Raw genomic sequence first — 21,064 nt, 5'->3', positions numbered from 1 at the left:
AGTTCCTTGGGTCGGGTTTGGTGTGGGTGTCTTAGCCCTGGGTGGTTTGACACTGTGGAAATAAGTGTTCACCCTGGTGACATAGGTAACCTCTGGTGCCCTTTCTTTACTGGGAGTACTGGAAGGAGGAGGCTGGGGGCTAGCAGGTACCAAAGGGTCAGATGCAGACGGAAGGTGGGAGCCCATGCCTTCAGGCTGCTGTGGAGTCTCGGGAGCTCCTGGCTTCTGTAGCAGAGGCATGGCCGAGGAGGTTGTGAGCTTGATGTGCTCAGCAATGCGCCGCTGCTCGGTGACCTTCAGCGTGAAAGGCTTCCCCCTGCGGAACGGGGAGGGGGCACGGTGCTGGACGGGCCTGATGGAGAGGTGGGCTGGCAGGGGGGCACAGGGGGGTGCTGTGGCCTCGGGGGTCTCTGCTGGGGCAGGGGTCTCTGCACGCTCTTGGTCAGGGCTGGCTTCGTTGACCGGTGACAGGCTGGAGCGGAAGGCTTTGCCCTGCTCCGAGGTGAGGATGGCATTCTTCCTGGCTGCCTTCTTCAGCAGCCGCTGCAGCCGCAGGTTGTCCTTCCCAGGCTTTGGCAGGGTGGGAGGGGGGGAAAGGGGGTGGTGATTTGAAACAGGCTGGGTGGGGGATGATACTGTTATCAGCATTGTCATTTCCTGCAAGAAAAGACCAAGTTTAGAGTTGGTGTGGGCTTAGCCCTGGACTGGGTTCTGAAATATTTATATACAAGTTCTCCTCTTCCTCTCTCTAAAAGCTGTGAGTATGGAGTCAATATTGTGGGAGAAGAACATTAGTCTTCATTGGTTATTCCCCTGAGGTAACCTCAGCCAGTGTTGAGGGTGGGAGTGGCAGGGCAAGAGATGTCCCAGGGGGAAGCTGTATTGCCAAACCTACAGCCCTTCTACTCATGGCCTTAGCACAGTGAGAGCTCCTGGGGACCCTAGAAGTTCGTGTCTTGGCAAGCCATAATGGGATTTGGAAGGAAATGTCGAGGGAAACAGAGTGGGTTTGAAATTTTGAAGCTTTGAAACATCTCCAGAGGCAAAAAGCAGGAATGTTTCATGGCTTTCCAAATTTCAGTTATTAATACTCTGATACAATGTTGCCTACAACAGAACAGCCATAAACTGCATGTGTCATTTGAATCAAAGTCAACACTGGCCTTGATTCATTTCAGCTGGCATGGAGACACCCCTGTGAAGTAGAGGGCTTCTCAGAAGCTCTGTTTATCAGTGAGGAAGTGCTTTGTCACAGCACTGACTCTGGCTGGTCTTCTCTTGCTTCATGAAGCACAGTAACAACATTTTCATCCAAGATAAAACCAAGATTTCTCTTTCCCTGGGAAACTTTGCCCCTGTTTTGCCTTTATCCCTCATTCTTGAGTGAAACAGAAATGGGTTGTGCTCTGTGTCAGGTCTGATCTCTAATGGTCATAGCGGCCCTTTGGCCAATGCTGGGCTGCTCCTGCACAGATGCCTGGCTGCTTTTCCTGCTCCTATTCATCACTGCCTCCTTTCTGATGAGTGCAGGTCAGTGGGGCTCAGTGATCACTGCTCAAGTGAGCAAATGGAGCTAAGGGTCTGTATTGGCGATATGAAGATTAAACTAGTTCTCTTTTCTCTAGCTGGGCAAGCTGGGAAGCACCAAACAGCCTCTGACCTGCAATGACTCTTTGGCAGCCCCAGGAAGGAAATCTGACTCTATCCTGGCTCTTGCTCAGCACAGAGTTGCTGAGTTTTGCTATGAAATGAGGCATAAATCACTGAGCCCCTTAATCCCTGGTGCTGGATGCAACTGAGCATCCTGAAACAAGGGAGAGGAGGGCAGGGTGATGTCAGGCTTGCCCAGGGGGGCTGTTTATTCCGTGTGCTGTGTTCTGTTCCTGGTGGCTCCCAGCCTGCTCTGGTTAGTGTGGGTGTGTAACATGATCCCTACTGTGCGGGAAAACTGTCCTGACTAGAACTCTGGAAAGTGCAGAACAGCTATTTGTGCTTGAGTGCCCAGTGCTGGCTTTGGGCTTGCAGTGCTGCTGTCAGCACTGGGCTGGGAAGGTGATCCATACCCAGCAAGCAGGTGATGTGTCTGCCAAAACTGGTTGAAGATGGGAAGAGAAGGATAACTTTTTTTTTTTAAAGGCAGCAGCAAATAAAAGCGCCGAAGATGTGGCAAGGTGAACTCAAAAGCTTCAAGGTCACGCCCTCACCATGGTGGATGAGCTACCCTCCAGAGCAGAGGCTGTGGTGGGTGGGGTATGGGCAGTGTTGAGCAGTTGGTGCATTCGATACTGGAAAGACATGGATGTGTTGGAGCAGGTCGTGAGGAGGACCGCAAAAATGATCAGAGGGATGGAACACTTCTGTGAGGACAGGTTTGAGAGAGTTAGGGTTGTGCATCCTGGAGAAGAGAAGGCTCTGGGGAGACTTTATGTGGCCTTTTAATATATAAGGCAGCTCGTAAGAGAGATGGGGACAGACATTTTAGTAGGGCATGTTGCAATAGGACAAAAGGTAAAACTTTTAAACTAAGTAGATTCAGACTAGATATAAGGAAGATGTTTGTTGGGGGAGGGTTTTTTATGATGAGAGTGATGAAACACTGGAACAGGTTTGGCAGAGAGGTGATGCATGCCCTATCCCTGGAAACATTCCAGATCAGGCTGGATGGGGGTCTGGGCAGCCTGATTTAGTTGCAGATGTCGCTGTTCATTGCATGTGTGTTGGATTAGATGACCTTTGAAGGTCCCTTTCAACTAAAGGTCCCATTCAAGCTATTCTATCATTCTATGACTTACTTCAGCTGTAGGCATGAGAGACCTGCTGTTTTCTGTGAGGGGGCTTGGAGGGGATTTGTGTCAGCTGGGGGTGACAACTGTTGGATGTTCCTGATGTCTTATCAGCTTTATTCTTTAGGCACAAGGCTGTCATTAGGATTTGCTTTGTTCCAGGAGCTACTCTTAGAGGCAAGTCTGTACTGTTCCAAAAAAAGGCTGAGAGCCCATTCCTTTGTCATATAGTTGCTTTCCTCCCCAGCCTCATGGATATTTTAGATTCTTCTGGGTCTGAAAGCCAAATTGTCTTAGAGGGACATGTAGGTACTATTGTGTGACACTACTCTGGCTCTGTTTGTGTAGGAATTGGTAAATTGCTTGTGGAGTTTTTTGTGCTTTTTTTAAAAAAAATCTGCTGAAGGGTGAGCAAATAAATACATGCACCCCATGGTAGGATTTATTGTGGAATGACTTAATCTCCTGTTTAATGTGGTCCCATGGACAGCCTGTACTACAAGATGAGCTATGGTCCAGCAGCACTGGTAGACTAGATTTATAAGGTTGACCTGCTTCAGAATTGTGTAGGGAATACTAAAGAGGCAAGGCAGCGAACTTCTCAGCTACCTATCAGCTCTTGGAGTGTTTTCCTTGTCCTATGGACTGCTGCACTCCAGAAAAATGCAGCTCCCCACATGAGTCAGAGAAGCATCTTGCCTGGGATTTGCTGTGAACTGCCAGATGCTACTGAGGAGGGCATGGTGGTTCTCAGAGTGGAAAGTTTACTATGCATACACCGGGAAAATCCCTCTGCTCCCAAAGTCAAAGGCTGCTTCATGCTGTATAACCTCATGATTTGTTGTCTCTTACAGTAGTCTGCGCTCTTAAAATCACTCTTGCTGCTATCTCAGCATCTCATCTGAAGTGAAACCTGCTGTGCTTGTGGGTCTTGCACCCTTTAATGGGTGGTAACTTCCATGGCATGTGACTATATTGGGATCTGTGTGCTTGACTAATGGAGCAGCGAGATGCTAAGAGACAGCAAAAGAAATTAGCTGTTAATTTGTCTTCCCTCTCATGCTTGGCTTTGTTTTGAATCTCCTTCAGGGCTTTGTGTGCTCAGGAGAAATTCTCAACAAGGAAGATTTGTCTTCCCCCTTGCCAGCTAATGAAGCAGAAGTAAAGGGACAGACAGACTTGCTTTATTGCCAGTGGAAAGGCTGGAGCTGAAAACTTGGGCACAATAGGGGAAGCACTGCCTGAGAAACTTATATGGGTTTGTGATAAGCTAGAAGGAAGCAAATCTAGAAGTCAAGAGGCTTTCAAAGGGTTAAGTTTCCCTGCTGCTGGTTGAGCTCCCATGGGTGGATGGATGCTTACCCACTTTTGGACCCCAACAGTTCTCCTGACTTTGCTCCATTTGCAATCAGCCCCAAATGAGGGATAGTGGAGAGAGTGTCAGCATGCAGGAGTCATTTGTCAAGTGATGGAAAAGTCATTTGTATGCTGGAGTCCCTTGGCTGCACCAGCTGTCGTGTGTGGAGCAGATGGAGAGCTGCAGGAACCCAAAACTGCTGCAGATGGTCCCAGACAGAGCTGGGGCTGTGGGGACACTCTCTGCTTTAGTGGCTTTCTTGGGCTTGGGAGGAAGCCTGCAAGTGTCCTTCTTGGACTGGGAGACAACATGGCAGGAGTACAGCTGTGGCCTCTGCTGGGTGTGCAGCCCTCAGCATCTCTCTGCCATGAGCATGGACATTGCCAGCACTTGTGCTGAAGCCTTATGGGTGGGCTGATTCACAGGGCATTGTGAAAATGGGTGGGAGAAACCCACCTGTAACTGCTAGAGAGGATAGTTTCTGTGTAGCCCAAGGTATTGCTCATGAGAGGCCAAATGGTATCCATAACATTGTGGTTTTTTGTCTTGCAGCTGAGCTTGGTCCTGACTCAATGCAACCCTCCATGCCACTATTTCCTCTGCTCCACAGAAGATAATGGAAGGATGTTCCTCTTCTCCCGACTGCTGTCAGTCTGCTTTGGGTACAGCCTGACTCCTCTTGGGGTTTGAGCAATACCCCACACTGCCTCCAGATGGATGAAAGGAACTAGATCAGCTGACAAAACTCATCCCTGTTTTAACTTTCTATGTGACTCTCTGGCTTTTTTTTTTTTTTTTTTTTTTTTTTTTAATATCTCTCTGCTATGGAGATGAGAGGCTCTGTTCCCTCTCCTTAAGTGTTGAAAGAGAGGGATCTGCTGCCCTGCTGAGCAGGCAAGGCTTTTGTTATGTGATTAAGAATTTCTGTTTTTGTGGCCCTTGATGGCTGGGTGGTGGCAGAGAAGGGAACTCGACAGAAATCTGGTCAAGAATTGGTGTTTGAAAGGAGGGCAGTGGGCAGGTCCTGAGTGTAAAAAGACTGCAAGGAGAGTGTGATGAGAGTGCAAGGACCACTTGTCACTCTGTTGGTGCCAGCTGTGGGTCAAGTCTTCCTCTGTTTATGATGCAGCCTCTGTCTCTCTGCATCATCTGCTTTGAGGGACTTCCATCTCCTGGTCTCTGCATACATCAAATTGCATTCTACATAGTCCTGTTTTTTTTTTCCCTTTAGTTCCCAGATCATTCCTTAATCACAGTTATGTATCCCAAATGTATGCCAAAATGTTCCTGCCACTTCTCTCTCAGCAGGGCAATAGCAGCTTTGTTTGAAACAGCTGCTGCCTTCTTCTGGCTAAGATGAATTGGAGATCTCCTTTCCCAGGTGAGGAGTGCTGACCACTGATGTTATCACTTTTCTCTCTGGGAAACTGGTTTGCTTATTCTCTAACTTGTGGGCTCCAGTGCCAGTGACTGAAACACTTCTAAAAGTTAGATGTGGTGGCACCTTGATAACCTGAGAGCTGTGTTCCTGAAGCTGAGCAGGATATCTGGGAAATGGCTGCTGCTGGAAGCTATCTTGGTGAAGTGGCATCCTGGAGAATTGCCTGGAGACCAAGGCTTGCTGTGAACTTGAAACTGAGTCCCTCAAGAGTGGCATTTCTGGCCTTGGACCTGATGTCTGCAAATCAGTTTCTAGGGTTATTTCTGAATTCTCCCATGTCTTCATACTTTATGGTGTTAACATGTTCCCCAGCCCCTCTTTAGTCTCATTCCTCCCTTCTTTCCATATCAACATAATTTTGCAAATTGTTTCTACCCTCCTGGAGGGAGGGCAGCTTGTTTCTTCTCCTGCATCAGTGTGCTTTCTGCTTAAAACTTTCTGCCCCCCGGATTTTTTTTTTTTTTTGGTAAGCATTTAATAAAATTTGAAGATGATGTTGTAATGGTGGCAACTCTGAGAATTTTGTTCATGTAGGAATCTACAGCAAAGCTGTTTTCCAAGACCTTGAAACTCCCTGCTTGAATGTGAGGTGGAGGAGAAGCAGCATCAGCCTGAGTGACAAGAAGAAAAGGAGCTTGACATATGTAGGAAAGGGGCTTTCTGTGTGCCTGCCCCATTTAGATCCATGGTTTCTTGTTGCATTTTTCAGTGGGAGTAATTGCCTCTATAAGGGGAAGGAGTAGTGTATGGGTGGGCAATGGAGCAGCCTGCAGAGACTTCCTAGGGAGTGTGATCAGCTGGGAGAAGCACAGAGCTTAGCTCCCCAGGTACCAGACCTGAGCAACATCACAGGCTTCAACCAAAATCACTGGAGATGTCAGCTATTTAAAAAAACAAAAACAAAACACATACAGGGAAAAAGAAATTCCTCTGTATCCTGCTAATCCAGCTTCTGTAAGGTCAGTGTAGCTGTCTGCACTCGAACCCAGCACACTAATGAGCTGATGGCTCTATCTGGAACCATCTACCTTTTTATGGAAAAACCTTTTTATGGGGGTGACCTTCCAAGTAATAAAATTTTAATGGTGTGGAGACAAAATGAAGACTTTCTGCTATCCTAACACTTTCCTAAAGTGTAAGTAAGGAGGGAGATAATTCCAATGTAACTTATGGCTTTTATCTTTCTGCTGCTTGGTACCCTTGTTCTGTCCATCCTCTGCTTCAGTTTTGTGAGGTAAAAATTCAAGGAGTTCTGTGTTCTTTAAAGGACTGAGCAGCATGGCCCCATTTTCCTCCCTTCAGCCCTTCCTCTGCTGTGCTGGGATTTTCAAGTGAGGCTGGAGCAGTAGCAGTGAGGTGCATAGAGATGTTCTGGCTTGAGCTGAAAATAACACTACTGTGCATGTGTGCAAACTGCTTGCACCAGTCTTTCAACACAGTTCTGTAGCTGGCTGGTAGAAATGATGGCTGGAAACTTCTCCAGTTACTATTCCTGTGCCCTGCCAGTTTGGAGAGGGCAGAGAAGGTCCCAAAGGCTGTTTGTGTGAGATTCCTTCTCTAAGGAGGGTTAATTTCCAAAGTGTATTTTCTCCACTTAAAGCCCATAGGGACCTAGATGTGGTTTCAATAAACAACTGCTGTAATTCAGGTTGTGGTGACAGCAGAGACGTGAGCAGGTTCTGGGAGACCAGAGCTCTCTAGCGGTGGTCAGGAGCCAGGGAGAGAACTGGCTGGGAGAAAATGTGTGCAGCTCTTCATGAGGTACTTATCTCTGCCAGGGGAAATGTTTCCACAGCTGAATTACCTTGACGATGTGCTGTTGTTCCTCCCAAAGTACCATAGTGTGCACGTGGTGGTGGGACTGGCAGTGGGGTTACCAGAATGGTGAAACCTTCCCCTACCTCCATCAAAAGAAAAAAAAAAAAAAGGGATGCTGCAGCCCAGGTGTGCTGAATGTGCATTTTGGGCAGTGCTAGGAGGGGATGAGGGCATGGAGGCTCATCTCTTCCCCCAGCAGGAGCCTGTGGCTGATTTTGTGAGTGAAGGAGAGCAGGCTGGTGCCACTCTGCAGCAGTTACTGGTCTGGTGTTAGTGGCCGACTGCTTCCTTTCTTTCCTTTGTTCATTTGTCACAATATTGTGATTTTTGTAGCACTGGCATCTCAGAGGCTTTTGCTATGAGACTTGAGCTCTGTCTTCTCCTGAGACTGCTGCATTTTGAGCGTAACAAGGACAAGCTGTCACACTGAGTGAGACTTGCAGGATTAGTCTTGCCCTCAAAGCCGGGTGGAGAAGAGTGATGCTTTCCTGGTCCCTGTATCTACTGGCTGCCTGCAGCCCCTGTGCTGCCATGCTTGCTAAACCACCATCCCCTTGGCACTGCCCAAAAAGAGGGACTGGGAACCCTCATATGGGCTCTCAGTGCTCTGAACGGGGTGGGGGGGGCATACTTTGAGGTGTGGCTTCACTACACTTTCTTTACTCATCGTGTCTAGATCATGCAGAAGGGGTTCATAATTTTGGCAGCATTGGCTCTGAAATAAATCTGTGGGGGCTCCAGTGACACTGAAATGTGCTGCTTGCCTTTCTGTGGCAGGCTTCATGGCTGCTTTTTTTCCCAACAGGGTTTAACAGATGAATTCTGTGTGAATGCATATAAGATGGGATTGAAAAACGTTGTCTATGACTATTGCAATGCCATAAAACAGCATTATTTAAACTTGGGGGGAAACATAAATAATGGAAAACTCAGTCCTGTTTTGAGGGTTGTGTCTTTATGTGGCACTTGTTCTGCCTTGAGACTGGAGGTTGCACTTCATTGGGTTCCTTTTCCAGGTATAAAATAATTACAGGCTCATTTTTACATCCATCCAAATGTATATGCTTGTACGCTAATTAACAGATCTCTGCTCAACCCTTGCTCACAGCTCTGCACTAGGCCTCTGGTTTGTTAATGGACACAAGAGCCTAGAGTTTCCAAATGACTTTGTTCCTTCAAACGTGTCTGCAGCTTCTGCTCTTGGAAGGAAAGGTCAGCCTCGGGGACACCTGAGCCTGAATGTCAGAGCTTTGCCTCCTGCCACCATCACCTTTGGGAAGGAAAATAAACAAGCTCAAAGAGCAGGGTGGCTATAAATACTGAGGTGGCAGCTGATATGCTGCTGAACAAGGTTCTGAGGTTGGTCTGTTGGTAAGTCCTTTCCAGCTCAAGACACTTTCCCTGACACTGCATTATATATATATACACACACAGATATATACACACACATATCTATATATCTGTATATAGGCAGGTTAAGAGGAAAAACTGTATTTCACATTGACAAAAGTGCAGTTGGAGCAAGGATTTACTTTAGAAATGGAACAATTGCAAGGATCCTGATGCTGAGACAGGTGATTTCCCTGGGCTTTTGCTCTGAGTCCCCTGAGGGTTTTGGCTGCATTGGAATGATTTGATTTATATCACAGATTTTCAGAAAGTTCCTTCATCTCTTCCTGGTAATTATCAGAAATAGTGGCTTAGCAATGCTAATGACAGGCATTAAATAAATAGAAAAAAACATGTCATGGACTTGGGACTTGTTGAGAATGATGGGAAGAAAGGTTGAGGAAAAGTAAGAGGGAGATACCTTTGGGATTTATACATGTGAGAACTTTAAGGCATGAAAGCAGCAAATTGCAAGTGTACTTATTCAATGAGGTGCCTGGTTGGGTAGGTGGGTCTTCCCCAAGGTTGTGGAGTGGCTGTGAGTGATTGCTGTGAGCACCTTGACTGGTCTCCTGCCTTGCTCACCTCCTCTGAGCACACAAAACAGCAGCTCCGGGCATTGGTCCTGACTCCCATCCTGCTGCTCAGTCATCATCCTCACTGTCAAACTGTCTCATCCATTTGGGTGTAAATGGTGTGAGGGTTAGACCCAGCCCAGATCTTGAATGGCCAAATCTCCTCTGTTATCTTTGGAGCGAGACCTAGCCTAGATCTAGGGTGTCCAAGCAGGATCTCCTGAATCCCACAGGGATTGTGCCTTAGTTGTCTGAAGCAGGTGCAGCAAGGACATGTCCCAGAGCAAACAAATGAGTGATGGAAGAACAGTCTACCACGAAAATCAGAAATCAATATTAACTGAAAAAAACCCAAAAGAAATGCATTACTTACTGATGTGCAATTTGTTTCCATCTGAAATCACTTGTACGTTGGGGGCATCATGTTACTCAGTCCGGTTTACAAAATTAACAGGTGATTGTTCCTTTGACATCATGTCAGACGCTGGTTGCTTGTTACTTCTAGAGCCCTGTAGATAAGGTCCAAAGATAAGATGGAAAAGTATTTATGATAGCCACGAAGTACAAGAGGTTTCTCAAAAATACATAAAGGGACTTTTTAAAAGCATGAAAAGTTCCACCACCTAAAATTAGCGTGAAGAGGGGCTATCGAGTGACACCACTGCGTGCTCCCAACTTTGGCTCTGCAAAGTTCAGCATCTAAAGTACTGGAGAGTTGAAGGGCAGAGGATGGTGATGTTGCCAGGACAGTTATTCTAGCAGAGTAGCTCCAGGCAATGAAACCAGTTGGAGGCTTTTCAAGTTGGCTGGTAAGATTTACTGTTTTGCAAAAGTTAGGGTTGCAAAATGCAAATCTGGAGCTGTACTTTGATTGTTACCTTCCCGAGAGAGGAAGAGAGCAAACTCTGGCTCACTTTACTTGTTCTTGGCGAGGGACATGCTCTGTGCAGAGGATGCAAGTGTAGAAAATGCTGCACTGGGAGCAGAGAGGGTTTGGAGTCGATGAGTTTGGTGAATTTTAGTTGAGGGGTTTCTGTGCAGTTTGACTTGAAGATCTCAGCTAAGACATCTCAAGTGAGCTGGTAAGGGTGGCATCAATGCCTGCCTTTATCCTGGGCCACCTGTGAGCTGCCCAGACACCATGCAGGTACTTACTGCCTTTTGGCCTTGAGGCATTTCATCCCCTTTTGCAGCTGACTTCTCAGGTTCTGCTTTTTCACAGCCTTTCAGGAGCCTTTAAGCATGAAAGCTGTGGCTTCTGGAGGGTTAAACATGCTCCCAGGAAAATGGGGGCACATGAGATCAGTTTCTGGAGGTCTACAAAGCAGCTTTATGCCCAGGTTAAGCTTGGGCTGTTTCATATGGCTTTTGAGATGCTGGTGAACTATGGCACAAAGCCAGCTCTGAAGGCAAATTCCTTCTGTTTCTCCCAGCAAACCCTGTTGCTCATTGACCACTCCTCTCTAATCTGAGTTACTCTGTCATGGATCAAGGTAGCAAAGCTCTTCCTTTGTCCATCAGGGGTCTGGCCCATCTGATGAGGCTGGTTCTTGTGGGAAGGGAGGTATGTGCAGGTGCTTTGGGGTGAGTGTAGAGGTGAGCTCTCCATTTGCTTTCTTCCCTTCTGCTTCCCTGATGACTGGTGAGATCCTGCCTGACTCTCCTTATTGCAATGCAGACCTCTGGAAGGATTTGGGGTAGGTGCTCAGTCCTTCATACAAATACTCTAATGCAATTATTCCTCTTTGAGTGACTACTTCAATGTCTCAAAAATGCCCTTGTCTTTAAAGAGTGCTAGTGACTTTGCGTGTCCCCAACATTGAAGATATTGAGGAAAAAACCAAAAAACTCCCCGGCAATAACAACCCAAGTGGAAACTTAAGAAACCCCACATTCTGAATAACAGTATTTTAACAGATTTTAGAAATGCCCAGACTTACAAATCCCCACACTGTACCCTGCTCTGCCACTGTCTCCACTGGAACCACAGCAGCCTAATGCATGTATTGCAGCATGCACTGTGTGAATGTTGCAAAGGGCTGGCTTGTGTTTGCACACACTGAAGTAGGGAGTGTTCAGATCCCTTTCTATTTCTTATGAAAGATGTAGAGTTTCTGTTCTTACAGGCTAAGAGGTGATAAGACAGGCAGATATTTCTACCAACCAAATTTCACAAGAGTGATGACACTAGAGACCTCCATGGAAATGTTGGTTGACTCCCTCCCATCAGATGCAAGGAAGAGAACAGCAGTACCAGGAAGCTAGATGGAGGTGTGCATAGGTAATGTGGTCATCAATAAGAGAATGCTTGTTGCCTTTTATTCTCCTTTTTATGCCCCTGAGCTTTTGCAATTTCATGAAGCCACAACCAGGAGAAGATGTTGGTATCTTGAGGTTCCCTAGCCACCTTCCAAGATTCAGGTAGGTGAACCCACAGCTTGGCAACTGTTTGCTCTCCTTGTTATCTGAGGTACTGCTGCATGAGGAGCCTCACTGTGCATGGCAAACACTGCACCAGGTCACTTCTGGGGAAAGGGGAGGCAACTGAGGACAGAGATCCTGAGCCCCAGTGCCAAGTGGATGGTATTAGAGGAGTCAGGGAAAAAAGATGGCCTTTGCTCAGCCCCTTTGGGCTGTTTCAGATTCCCCAGGATCCTATAATCACCAGTAAAATGAAAGTGGTCTCTTGGTACTCAGAGGAGCTGGTTATAAAGTTTAAGGCTATTCTGATCTCTTCTTGACTGGCTGCATAAAACAGGTCATTGGATTTTGCCCAGGAACAGAAAATAATTATATATATATATGTATTTATATTCTGTCCTTTCTCTCAATGTACTTACTTAGCCACTATCTGATCTGCCTTTTTATTGACAGCTACTTCAATTAACTTGGAAAGAGTGTTCAGTGAACATAGGGCATCTACTCTAACCTTGAACTGCTGAATAAACCCCTCTGCAGAATCCCTTTCTCTGGGGTGGGATAAAGAGAAGAAAGGGCATAAGAGGAACTGTATAAAATTTACTTTGCCTTCTTAAATGGCTTTTGTGATTCCCATTTCCCCTCTGCCCTGAATCATGGTAAAAGGTTTCTAACTAAATGTCACAAACCAGAAAACATATCCCCACACTTTACCAGTCAGCTTAATACATTTTTCTGAATACCTTCAATTATTTCAAGGCTGTTATTTGTAGAAGCAGACAAACATGCCAAACCCACAATATCTGTATCATGCAAAGGAGTAAAAAATTTTGTTTTGAAAGCATTCAAACATGGCTTTGGAGAGGAGGGAGTATAACGAATCATTCATAATAATCATTCATAAATCAGAAATAATCACATAAAGAGACTGCAAACTCAAGTAAAAGACATTTTCCTCATAACTAAATTCACTTTGGATAACTTAACCATTTTTGAATGATAGAAGGTGTCAGTTAAAGTTCCTCTGTAGCTCTGCCATGAAGGTGTAAGTGCACAGTGATGAGCAAGTCTGGGTGAGGAAGGACCTCAGGAGCTCCTCTTGCCCAACTCAAGGGCTGAAGCAAAGTCTGCTTTGGAAGTAGGTCTGTTTGTTCAGTGTTGGAGAGTAATGGGTAGATGGGGATAGGTATTGCTTTATCTCAGAAATTGGATCTCTCCTGGGCTGTGAAAGAGCACCACTTTTATGGGATGGATGTCAAACTCTGTAGTCTTTAATGAACATGTAGGATTTCAGACTTCCAGGGCTATAGAGGTTTTGAGATGAGCTGCTATTGCAGCTTGCTGGCTGAGTATTAAGTGTCCATGGAGGCAATGATCCATGAAAACGCTGCCTGCTGACTGGTGTGCAATGAGCACAGGGAAAGGACATTAAAAAAAAAACAACAACAAAAAAAAAACAACCCAAACAAAACACACACAAAAGCCTTTGACCCAGGTGCCCATCTTTATGCAGTTTGTAAAATTAACTGGGCTAATGTGTGCACATTGTGAGTAAAAGCATCTCCCCTGAGTACACTGGCTGCTGCAATAGGTCAACTGAAAGCCAGAAAAGATAAGAAGAGCTGATTACAGCTTCCCTGCAAGTGGCCTGAGAACACAATAAGTTCCTGTGGCCCATCTCAAATAGCCAGTCTGTGTGTTCCTACCTGGCAAGAAGGAATGTGACATTGGGCCAGGCTACTTATGGAAACTTGTCTAGATCTCTGCCCCAGCCTCTAGCTCCTGTTCAAGGAGGGACACTGTTTTGCTGTATCCTCCCCCAGGTAGAGATGCTGTCACAGTAAAAACATGCCAGGCTCTGGCTTGAGGTCAGCTGGCAGAGGGACTGTGTGGTTTGAGACCCTAGTTCATGTCCGTGATCTCACACGTGCTCTTCAGCCTTGGTGCTGTCTCCTAACCTGGCAGCTGGTGGCAGAGAGGAACTTCTCCCATGACAGATGCTTGCTGCACCCTCACCTAATGAAATTGGGTCACTTTTGGCAGCTGTGCAGGCACAGCTGGAATTGTCTCTCCCTTGTGTGGTCTCCGTGATCAGTAGGGAGCGTGAGGTACTTGGTGGTGTTTGCTCACTCTCTAGGCTCACGTGGCTGCGCTGTGGCAGCTCAAAGGAGAGTCCCAGTCACCTTGCTGCTGGTGCAGGGAGAGCAGATGATATCAAGACAGCAGAAATTATATATCCTAGAGCAGAAGCATCTAAAGTAACAAGGGACAAAGCTGATGAGGAAAATGTGACAGGTTGTGAATGAAACTGCTGTGTGATGGAATCAAGAGGTGAAATAAGGGCCTGACAGAGAATGTGTGAAAAGCAGGGTATGTGGCCAAGGTACGAAACAAATGTTGGAGAGGCCTGTAGTTGTGTGCTAAACTGCATAGAGAGATCCACAAAGGAAAGAATGGGCAAGCATAAATTGGGCTGTGGGGAATGAGCCTTGGTTGTGAACTTGGTGACAACAGAGCAAAGGTAAGATCAGACAAGCCCTCTTTACCAAGGGATGCAGAAGGTACCCTCAGTCCCAAGGGAGGAGGGATACAGATCATGCTGGGACTGGAAATAAATGCATGGACACGAGTGCTCTGACAGAGACAGCCCATAGGATGCACAGATGTCCTTTGGGACAGTACTAAGCAGAAAGGCCATGCTCCCAGGGTACGGTGATGGGGAAGACAGAGCACAGATGTGACACATGATATAAAGCTGGATGTTGTCTAGAGCAGTTGCTTGACATGTCCAGGAACTGAGCTGAGAGCATGTACTGAGTGGATACTGCAGGCTGCAATGCTTGCTTCTCATCTATTTGAAAATGGAGCTGCAGCAGAGAGGTCTGATTACCTGTCCTTCCCATTGCTTGTACCAACCTCACGTTTGTCAAGGTGCTTGGAGTGCAATCTGAGTTTTTGTGAGCGCTGCCCTGCCACTGCACACAAGCAGCACTGCTCTGGTGGAGGCTGTGCAGCCCTGCAGAATGGTCCTGCTGCTCCTGCCAAATGGCTGGCAGCAGATGGGCCCATGGCAGCATTCAAGTCCATATCTGCTGGGAAGTGCCCTGCTGTAAGCCTAGGCTCCACTTAAACAAACACACACACAGACAGATGCTTTCTTTCGAGCTGATTGATCCAGTCCCTGGTGTGACAGGCCTGAGTTGCAGCACCCCCTTGGCAGCAGGGATGGACTATAGCTGGCAGGTGGGCACAGGGGGCTGGTGATGGCCATTGCCAAACTAGGCCAGCCACAGACATGAAAAGAGAAACAGCTGGGAGCCTCTCCTCCCATGCATCCCCACTCTCCTGCTAGTTTGGCAAATATGGTATTTCTTGGAGGTGAGCCCAGCTGCTGGGGAGCTGGAGGGAAATAAGCCAGTGGAAAATAGGAAAACTGCTCAGTGGTTCCGAAAGCACAGTGTGAAAGCTGGTTTGCTGTGTTAGTGCTTTGGGCAGAGCTGGAGGGGGGAGTGGAGGTTGGTGATGGTACCAGGTCCTGCCATACGTTCCCCTGCAGCTGCCGCTCTCCTCAGCAGCACAGGGTGCCCACCCCACCCAGCAAACTCCCACATGGAGCCAGGGTGCTGAGGATGGATACACTGCCCCCCTCCCACCTGGCAAATAACAAAAGCATTGGCTGGAGGTGGGTTGCAGGAGGAAGGCAAGGGGATAAGCTGCAGGACAGCTGGAAAAGGCAAGCTGGACAGGAGATTTTAGCTCGTGCATGTTACCTGATGACTGGGAGGCTGCAGCACATGCTCCCACTCCACGGCTTTAAAAACTTGTCTCTACATCCTCAGATGGGGACCCTTTCTTGCAAGCAGCAGGGAAAGAGTGGGCAGGAATCAATCTGTGACCTGAGCCAAAAATATCGCCTGCCCCACAACTTCTGAGCTTCTGTGCTCCTACAGGCAGGGAGGAAGGGGGTGCTGGAGCTGCCAGGCACACAGGAGGGCACAGGCTGTGTTGCTGGGGAGCGCTGCCAAGGGGAGAGGGGTGGGAGGGAGGGGACGGGAAGCTGAAGCCTGGGTTATTTAGTGAAATGGAAACCGTGAACCAGAGGGTTGTGTGAGGCACTGCAATCCTCTGCTGGAATAGTCATGCAACTGTGGGGAGTGCTCTGGCAGCGAAACCACTCCAGGCACCCAGGCTCCGGCCACCTGGGGTTGCCCTCCCTAAGAAGTCTTTACTTAAATAATACTTTCATGTCATGCTAAGAAAAGCTTACGAGCTCTTTTGCTGTATTCCTGCTCTCTTGCTTTTTGTTCCAGGTCTCCCCTCAAGCCCTGGTGTGTGGCAGAGCCCCAGCAGTCTGTGAGAGGTGGGTGTGTGCTACACAGCACTCACACACAGATGCACTCAAGGCAATACGTGTGCCAAGTGTCTCTGCCTTCTTACGTGCCTGTGACTGCTGGCTTCCAAGAGGCTTGGATGTGGAATATCCACAGGCCTTCCCAAAGCTATCACCCTGCAGCACAGCCAGCACCCTTTGCATGTGGAAGGGCCGCTGGGGAGCGCCTCTGCCCGGAGGGGAGAGTGGAGGCTGCTGCTGGGTGTTGAGACTGTGAGATCCAGAGTGCCACAGCCAAGTTTTTAGCAGTGACCATGTACAACGGAGCTATGGGGGCCCCCCAATTTGTTTTAGGGGTGCCTTTGCCTCAGATACCCCTCTTTGAACCCTGCCTGCCTGTCTGGTTGTAAATATAGACACATAAGCCCTGGAGGTTTTTTTTCTCCAAACATGTCCCTCCCATCTTAGCATCATCTGTGCAATTCCTCCAGCTGCTCCTATACATGGTATGACCTTTTTTTTTCCCCTTCCCTTGCTTCCCCCTCCATCTCATCCCCTCCCCGCCCATCCCTGCTCCCTGCCCTGCCCAGCACAGGGACTCTGGGGCCAATCGGCTCCTCCAGACGATCAAATGTCACTATAAGTTGAGAGCGGCATCACCTTGGGACGCTCGCAGATCCCAGCCTGCCGGTCCCCTCTGACAGGGAGCTTGGTGCTTCTCTCCACTCTTCCCAGGTAAGTGGGATCCCTGGCAAGGGATGCTGCTGGGGGAGACACTGCAGAAGGGCTGAGCCTTGATTTGGGTGTAGAAGCACCAGGGGAGGGTTGGGGTTCACAGGATCCTAAGGAAAAGGCACTTGTAGTTCTGAGCTTTAGTTGGGCATCTCACAAGTCTCACACCACAGAGGTATAAGTGCTTTGAACTCTCAAGGATTAATAATGGGAGAATAGATGCTTCCAAACCAACACTTGGGGCTGGAAATGGTGATCTCTTGGGGCACTCAGGGAAAGTTCCCTCCAGCAGCAGGAGGAAAGTGCTGACCTTCCCTCCCCTGTCACACGGAGGAAGGGATGGCTGAGGCAAGAGTCATGAAGGGCAGACCATTAGGGAGATTCTGGTGGATGAACAGGGCTGTAGGTCTAGAGGGAGATCTGAGGAAAAAAAAAAAAAATAAATGTGGCCATGGAAAACTGTTCTCTCCCACAGGAAAGAAGAAAATTGTGAGTTTTGCATGGTCAGGCTAGCAAAGTGAGGGAGTTTGAAGTCATGAATATGGGGAGCATCCCATCACCACTCTGACTTCAACCCCTTCCTCCTGCCCCTCTGCACACACAGGGAATTTCTCTTGCAATTTTCTCCTTTTCTGTGGGAGTGGGAAGTTTTCCATGACCATATTTATATTTCTTGAATCAGCTTATTGCTGTTGGGTGGTGGATATCCTATAGAGGCAGGAGGAACACCAGCACAGGTGACTGGTGCCAGCAATTCAAGTAGGGGATCTCCAGTGAGGTTGTCAGTGATTGCCAGGGCAGGCAGCCATCCCTCAGGGGACCAAGACTCAGGGAGGTGGGTGTAGTCCCCAGGAGATGTTGAAGAGGCACCTGGCTGAGTGGTTTAGAGGTTACAGTGGTAGTGCTGGACGGATGGTTGGGCTGGATTATCTTATTGGTCTGTTCCCACCTTGATGATTCTAAGACCAAGGAAAAGCAAGGGATGTAAACTGAGCACAGTCACTGCCTTTTTGTTCTCTGTCTCAGCTTTACTATCCCTAGAAACCCCCTTGCAGGGATCAGACAGTTCATACCACCCTGCAGACAAGGATGAAGTGTACATTTTGGGATAGGGAATTGGGATTTTGCTACGAGCCTGCAGCAGTGCTGGAGTCCTGCTACTCTGTTTCAGCATTAGAGAGAAGTATATGTATATGTTTATAAATTTGCTAGATATAGTGTATATAATACCCATCTCTTTTAACATGATACCTATGTATATTAAAAAAATCCATGTAGTGGGTTTGCAGTGGCTCCTGCTGGGAAGGAGTGGCCATGTGGTGGATCACAGCCCCAGTCCTTGCCCGAGAGCTGTCCCTGCCAGGTCCCAGTGCCCATGCATGGCCATTTTGTGCTGCCCCCTTCCCATATGGCTCTTGCTACCTTGCCTACCTTGTATGGCCTGGCTTGGGAGGGGATGATTGATGGGTGGGTTATTTCCAGGGATGGCCTGGAGGTGCAAGGCAGCCCATTCCCCCTCCCGGGTGCATTCTCAGCTGCTAAGAGGCTTCTTGGGATGTGCTGGCTCTGCTCTTTCAGCTGAGGCCAGGAGCATTTGGGGCCAAAAGGGACATGGTATTCCTGCCCACCTGGGGCTAAGGATCAGTGTATTTGACCTTCCAGTGACCTGCTTGGCTTGAGCAAAATGCAGAATAACCTTTGCTTTCACCTTTGCTTTCACGAAGGGGTGGGAGCAGGCAGGAAGTTTTCTGTCTGGTGAAACTTTCCCATGTGTTTTGATTTCCTTTCAAAGGGTGGGCAGTATTAACTAATTGATTTTATTACATCCTTAAACCTCAGTCAAGACCAGAATCCATTTTTCTGCCACTATACAAACAAAGCCCAATTATTGCCTGAAGGTGCTAACAGCCTTAATCCCGGGCTGCATTTGCTGTGTGTAAAGTAATTTCCACCAAAGGCTAATCCCGAGCCAGCTGGAGACTTTCCATTGCCTTCGGGCAAACTTAATCCTAACTGTAAAAACTGCCGCTCTTAACAGATTGCTTTCTTTATTGCCTTTTGGATGTAAATATAGTCCAATTTTGCTGGCTGCTTTGATGACAGAGTTAGCTATGTGGATAGTGCTGGGCATCAAAGAGCTTTTCTTGTCTTGGGTGGCTGTAGCTATGACAGTCTGTATTTTGCCCCTGGCTTTAAGGGACCAGATGGCTTTTGAATGCCATGAAGTGGACAGACACCTTGTTCTTCTTGAAGCTGAACCTTTTTACCTTTCCAGCCAGGGCAGTGGCAGTCAGGTGCTGAGTTAAATGCCAGCTTCTCCTGACAGAGGGACCAAACCTGTTGGTCCTTGCAAGGCTGAAATCTATGATTTTCCCCTGGATTTTTTTGCCCCCCCTGCCCTCGCCTGTGGGGTTCCTGCGTCTGGCTCATCTTTGTACAGAGTCTGCCAACGCACTTGTTATTAATTCATTTTATCCGGGGCCAAGAAATCCCCTCAGGGCTGGGGTCTTGCAGCGTCAGGGATGCTGGCATTCTTGCTCCACTTTTATAGCACACGGACAGATGCCATGCAAAATCCCATTCGCATTTGCAGCGCTTGGATTAACAAATATGGAAGGGGGTAGGGGAACAGCCAATGTGACAACCCTCAGCAAGATGTCCTTAGAGCTAAATTGGAGACGAGATGAGCTCATTCCAATAACTGCTAATGGAAAGCCTGATTGCAAAGGCTCCCGTTGACTTCAAAAATTGCCTTGGAAAGAACAGTGTGCACTGTGCTGCGTGCCTGCCCTGCACTGAACAGACACTCACTCTCTGTCTGCACACGGAGGGTTCTCAAGCTGATTTCTTCACCATTTAGTGGTATTAGTCTTCTTCTTACTAGAAAAAGAGAGGAGTTTAGCCTGCAGCCCTTTAAAAGTCCTCTTATTTTTTTTTAATCTTCCACCTGGGGAAGAAGGACAGCCACATTTATAAAGGCTTAACCCATGGCAGGACTGCCCATGGCCCTGAGTCTTAACAGAACATGTATTTTGGGAGAAGCCAACAGCTGGGCATTAGGCAGGTTCCCTCTGCAAGCTTTTGCCTTGAGCAGCTCTGCTGTCCTGTTGCCTAAACCAACACGCTGTCAAGCATTATTACTAATAGCCTGAATAATTTTTGAAGGCTGAAATGAGACTGCTAATATGCTAGCCACTAAGGGGATAGCAAGTGCAAGTCTTCATCCTGAAGACTTTATGAAATCTAGACTGAAAAGACCAGGGGAGAGAGACCAGCAGTGATGTAGCATTCAAGGAATTAACAGAAGAAGTAGTGTGAATTGGTGAGCAGAAAAGTTGTTTTAAAGCTGAGCTCCCCCCAAACACAAAATTCCTCTATTCCCCCTGCCTGGTAGGACTAGAATCCCCTAAGTACTCCTTGGGATAGCCCTTGAAATCAAGGAATGGGAAACCACAGCTACAAAGTTAAGAGCAGCCTCAGACCAAGAGACCAGTGCACCTAAATCTCATGTGTCCTGCCAGTAGATTACCCCTCCCATCCAGTGCCTTTGGTCAGGTCATAACACAGCCACTGGTGGCACTACTTCCAAGGCAATGCTGAATTTCAGAAAGAGAATAAATGAGGAACTGGAAGAAAAATATTTGGCTGTTTATCTCTCCTTGGAGCATGAGGGTTTAAAATCCTGTTGATGTCAACGTATGGTGCCCAAGGTCATTGCTGAGGAATGAAGAGAATCCCTTATAGGGCAGGGTTGGAGCCTGTGGGATTACTGCCTTCCTCTGAAATAGAAAGCTGCTGAGCTGCAGTTGTTCCTTTTGAACCTAAGTCAGCCCACCTGCTCCTTCAAGATATCTCTCATATATCAGCTGAATAATGAAGTCATGAAAGTCGGGGTTTGGGCCAGCAAGGAGAAGTCTGGCTTTCTAATTTAAGATCTGCTGTGGATTTGGAGAAAGTTTTGGTGGCCTTTCCTCATCTTCTCCCCTGGCTTCAGGACAGCTGATGCTGCTAGGAAATGCAGTGTTGCATTACATACAATTGGTTATATCAATGTGAACTGCCTAACTAGGCATGTGGCTGGTTTTCATCTTAAACTAATCAACAAATTATTGTTAACTCACTCACCAGTTGTATAAACCAGACATACTTTTGGGTGTTGACAAATAGGTAGCTATCTCTAGGTTTATTGGTAGCTTCAGTTATTTTTGTAACAGACTGTAG

The 21,064-nt window shown here is 47.5% G+C and overlaps 2 protein-coding genes across 30 annotated transcripts in view; both read left to right on the top strand.

Moving 5' to 3' along the window:
* Positions 1-6,083, top strand: part of LSP1 (lymphocyte specific protein 1) — a 48,289-nt gene extending 42,206 nt beyond the window's left edge. For both annotated transcript variants that reach the window (XM_066320900.1, XM_066320901.1), the window contains exon 11: positions 4,693-6,083. The gene's annotated coding sequence lies outside the window, so the exon portion shown is untranslated. The remainder of the gene's footprint in view (positions 1-4,692) is intronic.
* A 10,657-nt stretch (positions 6,084-16,740) lies between these two features.
* TNNT3 (troponin T3, fast skeletal type) overlaps positions 16,741-21,064 on the top strand; it is a 29,911-nt gene continuing 25,587 nt past the window's right edge. For 23 of the 28 annotated variants that reach the window (XM_066320935.1, XM_066320933.1, XM_066320922.1 and 20 more), the window contains exon 1: positions 16,742-16,846. The gene's annotated coding sequence lies outside the window, so the exon portion shown is untranslated. Of the gene's footprint in view, positions 16,847-21,064 lie in introns of all 28 variants that reach the window. The other 5 variants (XM_066320909.1, XM_066320906.1, XM_066320920.1 and 2 more) reach the window with 1 other exon arrangement.

This window comes from Sylvia atricapilla, chromosome 6 (assembly GCF_009819655.1).
Source record: "Sylvia atricapilla isolate bSylAtr1 chromosome 6, bSylAtr1.pri, whole genome shotgun sequence".
In the NCBI taxonomy this organism is placed as follows: domain Eukaryota; kingdom Metazoa; phylum Chordata; class Aves; order Passeriformes; family Sylviidae; genus Sylvia; species Sylvia atricapilla.
The sequence above is the reverse complement of the archived record's forward strand: the minus strand, read 5'-3'. Positions and strand labels throughout refer to the sequence as shown.